At 42.4% G+C, this 13,094-nt stretch overlaps 1 protein-coding gene and 1 pseudogene across 2 annotated transcripts in view; both read right to left on the reverse strand.

Annotated features, from left to right (window-relative positions):
- Positions 1-13,094, reverse strand: part of GALNT2 (polypeptide N-acetylgalactosaminyltransferase 2) — a 199,330-nt gene that overhangs the window by 54,721 nt on the left and 131,515 nt on the right. The gene's annotated exons all lie outside the window — the stretch shown is intronic.
- LOC106843066 (profilin-1 pseudogene) lies at positions 7,606-10,214 on the reverse strand (annotated as a pseudogene).

Consider the following 13,094-nt stretch of genomic DNA (forward strand, 5'->3'; position numbering starts at 1 on the left):
GTCCTATTAAGTTTCAGATTGTTAGCTTGGCCTAAAAATAACAATACAAAATCATGTTGCTTATGAAAGACAAACCTATGTCAAATGACACCAAAAAAACCCCACAAACCAACTAACAGAAGACAAACGTATATCAAGAATAAGCAAAATAAAGTTAGAGATTAATATTATACAAAGTAAAATGTATGGCAGAAAAGAAAAACATGATGTAATGTCAGAAGGTAATTTTATGTTAATAAAGGTACAATCCGTAATGAATATATAAGTTCTATTCCCCAAATCACGGTATTCAAACAAATCAAGTAAACACTCTTAGAAACAAGCACCAACTCATAAATTTGTAGCAGGAGCTTCAAACTCCTCAGTCGAGTGGAGAGTAATAAGGATCAAAAGGGTCTGAATGAAATTAATCAGGTTGCTTTAACAAGTAAATTTTGAACTTTTAAACAATTATAGACACTATAAGCCTTTTAAATAATACCCATTGTATTAACAGAAATGAGAAGTGAAGGCTGTAGCCTCTGGGGTCAGGTGCAGCTCTCTTCAGACTCGACCACTGCCTGGTTATGCCCCCTCTTGGACGCTCAGTCTCTTCATCTGTAAAAGCACAGTAACAATGAGAGTACTTACTTCAGAGGGCTGCTGTGGGAATTATGTGAGAGATGCACGTGAAGTGCTTAGCATAGCGCTAGGAACAAAAACTCAGTTACACAGGGCCGGCCTGGTGGCGCAGCGGTTAAGTGCACACGTTCCGCTTCGGCGGCCCAGGGTTCGCAGGTTTGCATGTTGGGTGCGGACATGGCACCGCTTGGCAAGCCGTGCTGTGGTAGGCATCCCACATATAAAGTAGAGGAAGATGGGCACAGATGTGAGCTCAGGGCCAGTCTTCCTCAGCAAAAAGAGGATTGGTAGCAGTTAGCTCAGGGCTAATCTTCCTCAAAAAGTTAGCCACCACTGCTGTCACCAACATCCTGTCACAAATAAAATCTTCCATATATTCAGAGTAAAATCCTCAAGTTGTAAAGTTTGACTACACGATGATAAAGTGAAAGAAATAAAACATCTTAAATTTAAATAGGTAAAAAGAAAAAAAAAATCAATGTCTTACAAAAAAGAAACCAAAAGTAGAATTCCAGACGAGTGAGAAATAACAATGTTTTGGTTATTAAAAAATAACAAAAAGCGTAATACTACATTTCTTAACATATAAGACTCAGCCAAAGCGGCGCTCAGAGACAAATTTAAAAGACATAAAGTAAACATTGAATTCTGACAGGGGTGGGACGACAGAAGAAGGCAAAGGGAAGAAAACATTAAAACAGAGGCTGACATGAATATGTTAGAAAACAGCTAAACATTAGAATTTATACATAATCCTAGCATTTGGCTCTTTAGAAAGGATGAAAGAAGAGAAGGGAAAGGGGAAGAAGAAAAATAAAGCAACCAGAGACAAACCGCTGGCGTTCCTAAACAAGAAAAGAGATTTAAGAGCACACAGCACTCTGCCAACAAATCTGAACATCGAATGAAATTTACAATCTTCTGGGAAGACATAAATTATAAAAATTAAGTAAAACAGAAAAACTTATCATACATTAATATGTATGTATTGGTAGGGAGATGTATGTACGGAAGCATGTAAAAAGTCATCAAAGGATTACTTTGATTAAAACAAAACCAGCTCTAAGTTTAGATGACTTTAACAGGTGAAATTCAAGAAACAATTCCTTTGTAAAGAGACTTGTCTTAAGCATCTTCTTTTTAGATATTTGTTTTAAATTCACTTTACAAAGTTAGCATAAAAGTGAAGCCAAACCCAGATGAAGGCAGGAAGAAGGGAAGAAGAGAAGAGGGGAGGGAGTGAGGGAGGGAGGAAAAGAGACCATAGAAAATTTCAATTATGAATCTTAATTCAAAATAGTAGCCAAACTCAGGAATATGTTGAGTAAATTCTAGTAGATTCTCAGAACCAAATAATATACTGACATTTAAAACTGTACTTCCTTTCAAATGAGTGGGTAAAGAGGTTTTTCAAAGACACTGTTAGCATTAAAAAAGAAAAGAAACAATCTCCATTTCCATCACCAGAGAACTAGCTAAATAAACATAAAATTGAATATATGAAGCCATTTGAAATGTTTCCCATGTATTACCGAGTGAAAAAAATAGACTGCCAAACAGCAAATACAGTATCATATTGTTGATATAAAATTTCATGCATCTAAATATGGAGGATGTAAGAGACAGATCAGGAAGGACAGTCACAAGAATGCTAATGCTTACCCCTGCCTACTGGGCTTTTTAGATAAAGTTAAATTCCTTTTAACTTCTTGGTATGATTTCCTTTTTTTTGAACACAGTAAACATGTATTTACTTTTTAAAAGCTACTGCCAAAAGAAAAAGAAACAGTTTAAGAAATTGGGTGTCTTTGGGGAGGGCCTGCTCCAAGGCTGTCCTCTGCAAGGTGGAACAGATCATTCTGTGTGGATCCTTAATGTTTAGATGAAACAGAGATACATTTCAGAGATTTCAGCCACTGTTTGCCTAACGTAAGGTTTGCCACAATGGCAGGGGGCTCATGATCATCAACACCCCCATCATCATCTTACCCTAAGCTCCTCAGAGTTGGTACTGCTTACACCCCAGAAAGGACAAATCCGAGGGATCTTTTCCCTTCAGGAGGCCATGACAAAGGTGTCCTCAGATGATGACAACACCATGAACTTGCCTCCGAGGGTGCCTCTTTGCAAACAGGATTCTAGAGTCAGCAGTGCTGAGTCATTTCATAAAAGTAGCTCCAGTGAGATGGTGGATGTAAGCAGGTTCCTAAGTACACCCGGAGCTACATTAGGTGCTAAGGAATTTCCAAGGTGATCCTTGGACCAGAGGCCCTCCAGGAGATTGAGTTGGTTGAAGAGTATTTCAGGTGTTTCTACTCACTTTTACGACCTCTCCCCTACCATCTAATATACCTGAGAGCTAATATACCTGGTAATTTGGGTTGACTAAATCAAAATATGGTAATCCATGAATAGGTTCTGGTCCCTCCAGGACTAGCTATTTATCTATCATGTGGCAGCAGAATGACATTTCCTTAACTACTCATCTTCACTTACCTAGAGGGGGTCTATAACCTCTAATCTACAATTCCAAAATTTGAAACCCCTTAAAAAAAATTTGTATCAGATTTGGTGGCAAAACCTGACCCCCACTGAATTTGTCTGGCAGTAAAACCTAACGTGAACTGATGTCTATTATCTTTATTCATTCCAATTCGTGTGAATATTCATAAGTTTTGCTGCAAAGATATTAGTGTGTCTGATTACAAGGTATTGCCCCAGGATTAACGATATTACCTAATAAATTGTGAATATACCATAATACGTATCTAGAGTTATAAATATCTGAATTCCCCACAAGTTTAAATGAGGGACAGGGGAGCCGTATGTATAATCAGATAGCTCTGTCCCCAAGAAGGCTACTAAATACCTGGAGAAAATGTGTGTGCAGTGATGAATCACGGAAGCCCCTCTGGCATGTGATGCAGACAGCCTTGGGGGTCTCCAGTGAGGGTAGCAGTCCCCAGGTATGGGGCTAGTCAGAGGTGGCCCCGTGGAAGCAGCAAGGTAAGATACATCTTGAGGGACACTCCCATTTAGAAAGGCTCAGGAGGAAAACGGAGAATATCATGAATGAAGACAGAGCAACCAACAACGCATACTTGGAAAGAGTGCTGACCCTGCTTGCCTGCGTCCACCTTCAAGTTATGAGGGAGATGGGGGGATGAGGCAGGGCCAGCTGCTGCGGATGTTTATGCAAGGCCACAAGGGTGAAGTCCAGCTGCTGGGGTCTTATGTCACTTCTTGCACAGGAAGGAGCAGGTAGGAGGTTGCTTGGGGAAAGTGGGTCGGGGAGATGACCCGAGTCTCCTGAGGCAGGCACTGCAGGAATTCTGAGGGAGGAGCCAGAGAATGGGCCAAGAGTGGCACTATGGGGAAGGGGCTCATTTGAGAGGGATCCCAGGAGAACAGAAAGGCACTCCTGGCCACCTGGGCCCCTCACAGTCCCACAGGCCTGTACATATTAGACACCTAGAATCAGGTGGCCAGGGCACTGCTTTTATTCCAGTCCAGAACAACATGCAGGGAATCCTCCAGTGTCAGCACATAGCACTTACATATGAATATCAACAACCAGAAGTGCCTTGGCCTTTGTACTTAATATTAGAGAATTTAAAAAACAACTACCAACAATGAAAAGGTGTTGATTTTCACTGATCATTCACTGAAACTCAACGATCATCATTAAGGAGAGAAACTCCAAAGAGAACAAGCCTAGGTCACAGAGGCCTATGTGGTAATCAGAAAGACCGCCATGTCTAGTAACACACATTCAGAGATGGATAACAAAACGGCTTTAAAGACCATCTGTAAATGCTATAAAATCTGAAACGTACAACTTCTACCCAGGCTTGTCCCCTGAATTTCAGAGCTTGAGTATCTCCATCTGCCCACTGGACACTTCCACCGGGAGTAGAGTTCCCCTCCTTCTCTCCCAGCAATGCCTCCCTGATGATATCTGACGTTCACGTAGTGCCTACTATGTGCTAGCCCATGCTGAGTCACCAACAAGTACTAACTCATTTATCCCTCACCACAGACCGAGGAGACGCCCATTCTTATTATCCTCCACTTAGACCGGAGGTCGTGCAGGCAGTAAAGAGTAAGTCAGGATCCCAACACAGGCAGTCTGGGAGTGGCAACCATGCCCTAACCATTAGGTGACACTCTCCTCCTCTCAGAAAAGAGCAGGTTTATTCTTCAGGTTACTCGGCCAAGAACCTTCCCATCATCCTTCACCCCCTCTTCCTCACACTCCACATCCAATCCTTCAGCATATCTGTCATCTCTACCTTCAAAACACATCCAGAATCCAGCCACTTCTCACCACCTCCACTGCTAGCCCGTTCCAAGCCACCAACATCTCTCAGCTGGATCACTTCCACAGTTTTCCCTGCTTCTGGACCCGCCCCCAATAAGCCCGGTGTTAACACAGCAGCCTTGAGAAGACTGATCCTTTGCAAACCTAATTCAGGTGATGATGTTCCTCTGCTCTCAAATCTGCAGTGGCTCCCATCTCTCTCAGAGGAAAACCCAATGTCCTCACAATAAGCCTCCAGACTTCCCAGGGTCTGCTCTGACTCCTCCCAGATCTCCCCCTTCACTCTCCCCTGAGCCCTCCTGCCCAGCACTCTGGCTTCCTCACTGTCCCTGGACACACCTGGCACATTCTCTTTTTGGGACTTTCCCTTGCTACCTCACCTGATGGGAAATCCCTTCCCCATTATCCAAATGGTCACTCTCTCACCCCCTCCCTCAGGTCTTTGCCTACATGCCTTCCTGTCCGTGACACCTTCCCAAAGCACATCTTTATTTTTTTCTTTCAGCTTTACTGAGATATAATAGACATACAGCACCGCAAAAATGGAAGGTGTACAGCATGATGACTTGACTTACATATATTGTGAACTGATTACCACAATAATTTCAGTTAACATTCATCATTTCACATAGATACAAAAAAAAAGTTGTTTTCTCGTGATGAGAACTTTTAGGATCTACTCTCTTAGCAACTTTCAAATATACAATACAGCAGTGTTAACTATAGTCATCATGTTGTACATTACATCCCCAGGACTTATTTATCTTACAACTCAAAGTTTGTACTTTTTGACCACCTTCATCCAATTCCCCTATCCCTGACATTCTGCCTCTGGTAACCACAAATCTGACCTCTTTTTCTATGTGTTTTTTGTTTGTTTGTTTTAGATTTCTCATATAAGTGAGATCATACAGTATTTGTCTTTCTCTGTCTGACTTATTTCACTTAGCATAAGGTCCTCAAGGTCCATCCGTGTTGTCGCAAATGGCAGGACTTCCTTCTTTATTATGGCTGAATAATATTCCATTGCATATACACACCACATTTCCTTTATCCATTCATTTGTTGATGAACACTTGGGTTGTTTCTACGTCTTGGCTCTTGTGAGTAATGCTGCAATGAACATGCGGATGCACATATCTCTTTGAGATAGTGATTTCATTTCCTTCAGATATATACCCAGAAGTGGAATTGCTGGATCAAATGAAAAATTCTTAATTTTTTTGAGGAAGCTTCATGCTGTTTTCCATAGTGGCTGCATCAATTTACATTCCCATCAACAGTGCACATTCCCTCTTCTCCACGTCCTCACCACCTTGTTATCTCTTGTCTATTTGATGACAGCCATTCTAACAGGTGTGAGGTGATATCTCATTGTGGCTTTGATTTGCATTTCCCTGATGGTTACTGATGTTGAGAACCTTTTCATGTACCTGTTGGCCATCTGTATGTCTTTTTTTGAAAAACGTCTATTTAGGTCCTTTGTCTATTTGGGGATTTTAAAAAATTGAGTTGTATGAATTCTTCATAGGTTTTGGATATTGACCTCTTATCAGATATATGATTCGCAAATATTTCCTCCCATTCCATAGGTTGTGTTTTCATTTTGTTGATCTTTTTTTTTTTTTTTTTTTGCTGTGCCTAACCATCTGTTTAACATTGGACCCCTGACCCTGTACTCTCTGACCTCCACCCTTATTTTATTTCTCTCCATTGCATTCAACATTCTTATATCATATAATTTAATCATTTATTTTATTGCCTTCTACCCCATCCCTCAAGGTAAGGTCTACAAAGGCAGAGATTTTCCTTTTATCAGTTTTGTTCATTGCTGTTTCCCCAGTGACCAGAAAAATACCTGTCATATAGTAAGCACTCAAGTACCTGCTGAATGAATGCAAGAGTAAATAGAAATCACCACTGAGTATAAAACTCCAAATCCAAGTGCAGTATTTCTACTGGGATATTTTTCCTTCTTTTAACAGACTTGAATTTCCAAAGACATGGATTTTCTCTCATCATTGTCAGATGGAAGAAATCACAGTTGATTCAATACGGTTCAGAGGAGTGTTATTTTGAAAGTTTGTACTTTTAATTTTACAGACTGAAATGGGGATCTGGGATCTCACAGATTCCACCACTAACATGAACACTCCAGAGCACACAGGAGCTGGTCGACTCCACTAGTGAGCAGGCAGACATTTTGGCCTAAGAATGTAGGTACCATAACTTGACAATGCTGCTGTTGGTTCCAAGCTCATCAGAAAAGCAACAAGTAATCTCTGAAACCACATGGTTCCAGAAAAAGTGAAACATATAGCCTAAATGAAAAAGTCAAAATACATTTCATACTGTTTTGACTGCTTCCTAAGATACACAAAACTCTCCCGTTAAAACAGAAGTTTTTTAATGGTTCCTTGGTGACAGTGAAGAAATGGGTTTAAGTGGATGGTTGAAATAGGACAGTTTGTTCAGACTCAAAGATTGATCTCATTTACCAAGTGACACTCTGATGATCCCATTTTTCCTGGTCTAATTTCTCTCTGAAATAGGTGGGATGGCTGTTTCAAAGAAAATTCCCCTACTGTTTTTGGTCAGTAATGAAACCTTCCGATGCTATGCTGCAATGAGAAGATCCACCTACTCCTCAACGTAACGAGGCATTCTTTTTTTGTTGTTGTTGTTAGTAGAATCTTTTTTATTCAGAAAAAAAACACCAAAAAACAAAAAAGTTTTCCAACCACACACAGGAGGGGTATGGGTAGGGGGAGGTGTCTGTCCATCCAGCCCCGGCCCCCAGCCCATGTGGTTTTGGCAGCAATAAGGTATGTGGGGTAATGGCCCCCAAAATAAAAATGCTGTATGTGTGTGTATGGGAAGGGAAGGAAAGGGGTGCAAAAGCAGTGGGGAGTGGTGTAGGGAAGGGACACACGAGGTCAGTACTGGGAACGCCACAGGTGGGAGGCCATTTCATAACATTTCTTGTTGATCATACCACTGTGGACACCTTCTTTGCCCATCAGCAGGACTAGCGTCTTGGCAGTCATGGTGACAGTGATGTTGAAGGTGGGGGATCCGCTGGTGCTCTTGGTATGAAGATCCACGGTAAATTCCCCATCCTGCAGCAGTGAGTCCCGGATCACAGGACATTTCTGGCCCTCAAGAGTCAGCCCATTCACGAAAAAACTTGACCGGTCTTTGCCAACCAGGACACCAACCTCAGCTGGCGTGATGTTGATGAAGGTTTTCCCGGGGACGGCGGCCCAGACGGAGGGCAAGTCCTTATAGCCCACGATGGCCGCGTCCTGACAGGTCCCGTCCGCCATGAGGTTGTCGATGTAGGCATTCCACCCGGCCACGGCGCTGCTGCTGGGGCCGCGGGCTGGGCTCGGGCTGCCGTAACGAGGCATTCTTATCTGGGAGGCTAAGTGTCTGCCCTCAACATCACACACATATCAAGAGCAAAGCTTAACAGAATAACAGCTCATTCTTTACTCAAAGCTGATTTCATATATACACAAGCTGACAGTCACATACAACAACAATACAAAAATACCCTGTACTTGTGTAGTTACTTGTGGTTTACAAAGTCCTTTCACAGATATCTGAGCCTAATAACAATGTGTAAGATGGGCAGGCATTATTATTGCTTTGCAGATAAGAAATCCAGGGTTTAGAGAGATTATTTTTATTTATTTATTTATTTTTGAGGAAGATTAGCCCTGAGCTAACATCTGCCACCAATCTCACCTGTTTTTTCTTTTTTGCTGAGGAAGACTGGCCCCGAGCTAAAATCCATGCCCATCTTCCTCTACTGTATATGTGAAACACCTGCCACAGCATGGCTTGACAAGCAGTGCATAGCTCTGCACCTGGGCTCCAAACTGGTGAACCCTAGGCTGCCGAAGCAGAACATGTGAACGCCCTAGAGAGGTTATTTTGACCTTAGTCTGGGAGTAAGTGGTAGAGCTGTTAACAAAAGCTACACCTTTCAACTTCGAGTCCACTGCTATTTTTGTATACTCTCATTCAGGAGAGACACTGCTTCTCAGGGCAAAATTTATGAACTGTCAAATTCATACTGAATTTGGATTCCAAAAACACACTCAGGTTTTTCCTGCTTTCAAGGATAGTAAAGCTCCTTGTTATCAACCTACCCGCTGAAAACAATTAGAAATTTTGGATGAAACACACCAAAAAATCTATTTGAAGGCATTGGAGAGTTAACAAGGCAGCCAGGTGTTGCAGGGCCAGGTTCCCAGAAAGAAGAGAAGCCCGAGAGTAAGGCCAACATTCTCTGACCCTTGTCCCCTTAAGCAGTGTGAAGCCAAGTGGATGAATAAGCCAGGTGGCTGAATAAGCAGAGGAGAAGTGATGGCTTTGCAGGTGGGCAGCCAAGCTAAGCTTCTGCAGGTGAAGTGGGACTAGAGAGGCCAGAAGTGGAGGTCAGTGCTTGCTGAGGAAGAGGGGCTCTAAGAAACACCCCAGACTTCCAGGCAGAGTCCCAAAGGGTTACTTCCTAGTTGCAAAAGAGAATTGGAAACCACCAGCTCTCTACAAAAGACTGAAACCCAGCTTTACACCAGCTCAATTCAAGTCTTGATCAAGGTGATCTGCCTTATTTTAGCTGCCTGCCGGACAGCAAAACTAAATCCTATTTGGAGGATTAAAACATCAGCTAGAGCCTTTAACTATCTCTATATTTGTTGATACACAACAAAACACAATAACCGAGATTAAGAATTCAGTAGACAGATTTAAATGCAGAATAGATACAGCAGAGGAAAAGAATGGTGAACAGGAAGGAAGGCCAAAAGAAATATATCCAGATTGAAGCACAGGGAACAAAAAAGAATAAAGACTACAGAAAAGAGCATCAGAGGGACAGAGAACGTGGAAATTCTGACAAAGACATAATTAGGGCCGAAAGGGAGAGGGGAAAGAAACTGGTGCACAAGAAAAACTGACAAAAGACATGAAGCCACAGATTTAGGAAATTCTACAAACCTCAAACAGGTTCAATATGAAGAAAATAACATCTAGGCACATTACAGCAAAACTGCTGAAAACCAGACAGAGAAATTTTTTTTTGAGGAAGGTTAGCCCTGAGCTAACATCCACTGCCAATCCTCCCCTTTTTGCTGAGGAAGATTGGCCCTGAGCTAACAACTGTGCCCATCTTCCTCTATTCTATATGTAGGACGCCTGCCACAGCATGGCTTGCTAAGTGGTGTGTAGGTCCATGCCTAGAATCTGAACTGGTGTACCCTGGGCTGCCAATGGAGAGTGCATGAACCCAACCACTATGCCACTGGGCTGGCCCCCAAAGAGAAATATTTTTAAGACAAGCAGAGAAAAAAGTTAAAATGCCCTCAAAAAGCCAAAATAGACTAACAGTTGATATTTCACCAGAAACAATGGAAGCCAGAAGATGTAAAATGTAAAAGAGCTAGAAGTTACTGTCAACCTGGGATTGTATACTCAGTAAAAATACTCTCCAAGATGAAAGTGAAAAAAAGAGGTTTTCAGACAATAAAGGGACAGAATTCATTGCCAGCAAATTGGCACTAAGAGAAATACTAACAGAAGTTCTCAGACAGGTGGAAAATGGTTCCAAGTAGAAAAATGAAAATACAAGAAATAAGAAAAAATGGAAATATAAGAATGTGGATAAATCTAACGGATATTTGCTGCAAAAAAAATAAATAAATAAAAGGTGTTCTCCCAAGTTTACATATAGAGAATTAAACCATACGACAATAAGAGCTTAAGAGAGGATTGGAGAGTAAGTGGAGGGTAAAGTATTATGAGTCTGTGCATTGTCCAGGAAGTAATAAATTAGTCATTTATATTAGACTCTAATGAGTCAAGAATGCAACAAGCTAATAGAGGGCGAGATACTTAAGCCAAAAGAAACATGAAAGGAAAGGAACAGGAACACAAAACAAGTGGACAAATAGAATGCAGATAATGAGATGCTTGTGTTAAACTCAAATATACCACCAGTACTTGCATTACCTGTAAAAGGACTAAATACTCTAAGTAAAAAACAAGATTGTCAGAGTGAATTAAAATCCAAAATCCAACTATATACTACTTATATAGGAGACACACTTTAAATAAAAGGACACAAAAAGGTTGGAAGTAAAAGCATGAGAAAAGATACATAATGCAGAAATACTAAACCAAAGATAGCTATCCTGATATTGAGCAAGACAAAAAGTGTTACTAGCAATAAAGAGGGCATTTCATAATGATGAGGGTCAATCCACCAAGAAGATAACAGAGACTCACCAATAGGTCTAAAATACAAAGAACAGAGTTGTTAACATAACCTAGAGCTGGTTAATTAGCCTTCCTGGATGACGCAAGTGTCTTGTTAGCTGTCTGCCTCTCCCACTGCACTGCAAGCTCCCTGAGGACAAAGATGATCTTCAGGTTCATCACTGTATTCCTGCGACGTTGGTGGAAAGAAGGGACCAAGGAATAAAGAAACAAAACTACATTACTCATTCAGAACCATCCCATGTCTGCCCAAACTGAAACCAAGACTTACAGCTGGGGAAACGGAGCCACATGTGCGGGCAGGCACTCCGAGATTAAGCTTTGAAAATATGTTTGCTAGCACTTTTCAGAGGAGACCTACCCCAGGCCCTTCGGAGATGCTAACACAGAGACAAACTGAATCTCTATAGTCTAGGTCGTATATTCTCTCCTAGGTCCAGTGCATTCTTGATTTTAGATGCAGACAAGGCCTGATGTTAATGGTCAAAAGTGGAATATACAAGGGGAAAAAGAAAAGTGGTCTGTTGTTGAAAACCTGGAGTTGGTTATACAAAAACACTAAAAATAAAAACAAAAGAACAAGATGATGAATAACAGCGTGGCTTTGGTCTGAATTGTACACATAAAGTGCAAGTTAGTCCCTGGGATGAGTTGGTGGGGGACTCATTAAAACAAAGAGCCTGTAGCTGGCTCTGTACGGCTGCCCACGTCGCCTGCATCTGCTGACCGCGTTGCACTCTCACAGCGCAGGCAGAGGGGCCACACTGACCAGCACACAGGCACAAGTCTCACCTCCCCAGCTGCACAGACAACGGTCCATGGGAACGGAAACACAGTGCACTCTTCCATTGTGTTTCCTTGGAGAACCTGAGACTGGAAAGAGAGAAACAAAAACCTGGCTGCTTCTCAATTTCTCAGGATTCTGTCCGCATGTGGCCAGATGGGAATGCAATTTCTCTCAAGAATTTGGCCGCAAGCTACCAATACCCAATTCGTCCTGCTTTTTAGGGGCATTCAGGCCTCATGCCAAAGACTCACGCCTGAAAACCGGGACTATAAAGGATGCTCTGAAGGGCAAGGCAGCAGCATCTAGTAGTCAGAGCTCTGAGCAGGGAGTGTAGGTACTTAGTGCTCCAATTCCTTCAGTACTCCCTTTGTTCGACCTCAGGCAAGTCGCCTAGCATCTGTGGCTCAGCTTCCCCATGTGCCTCACAGACGTGATAAACGTCTTAGTAACTTAGTAACTTAGTCACGGCTTAGTAACTGTAACATCCCATGACTCCCAGGGCGCGGGAAGGGTTCCAGATACAAGGTGGCACTGTAAGAGGGCTAGAGACATCCAACCATCCACCAGCCCCTCAATACCCTCCTCCTGACAATGCAAGAAGGAGAGAAGCTGCCTCTGCCCAGCAAACTGGGGCCACAGCCCAGTGAGTCTGACTCCTGGGGGAAGCTCCTGCACCTTCTAGAGGTGAGCTCTGGATTCAGGTGATTCTGGGGACTGTGTACGATGTTATCAGCAGAATCATCTCCCTACCTCCTTCGCAGGAGCGCTACATAGGTTAAATAAGATGAACACACATAAAAGGCTGAGCACAGGTCATGACACCAATAAAGTGTCCAGTAAATGTTTTGTTATTGTTGTTATGGAATAGACTTTTAAGGCTTGCTGTTATGCCAAAGCCAAACCCCTCTGCCCCACAATCCACAAATGCCAATAAGGCCACCTAAACCTAGAGCAAGCAAGTGAGCCTCTGCCTAGAGAAGTGCCCGCCCCACATGAATGCCTCCTCCGCCAGGACCCTGCCCAGCAGGATGTCCCAAGTTGGAGGTGGTCTGCAGAGTAGGTGGCCAGGAGATCCTATGC

Source organism: Equus asinus, chromosome 2 (assembly GCF_041296235.1).
Source record: "Equus asinus isolate D_3611 breed Donkey chromosome 2, EquAss-T2T_v2, whole genome shotgun sequence".
Taxonomy (NCBI): domain Eukaryota; kingdom Metazoa; phylum Chordata; class Mammalia; order Perissodactyla; family Equidae; genus Equus; species Equus asinus.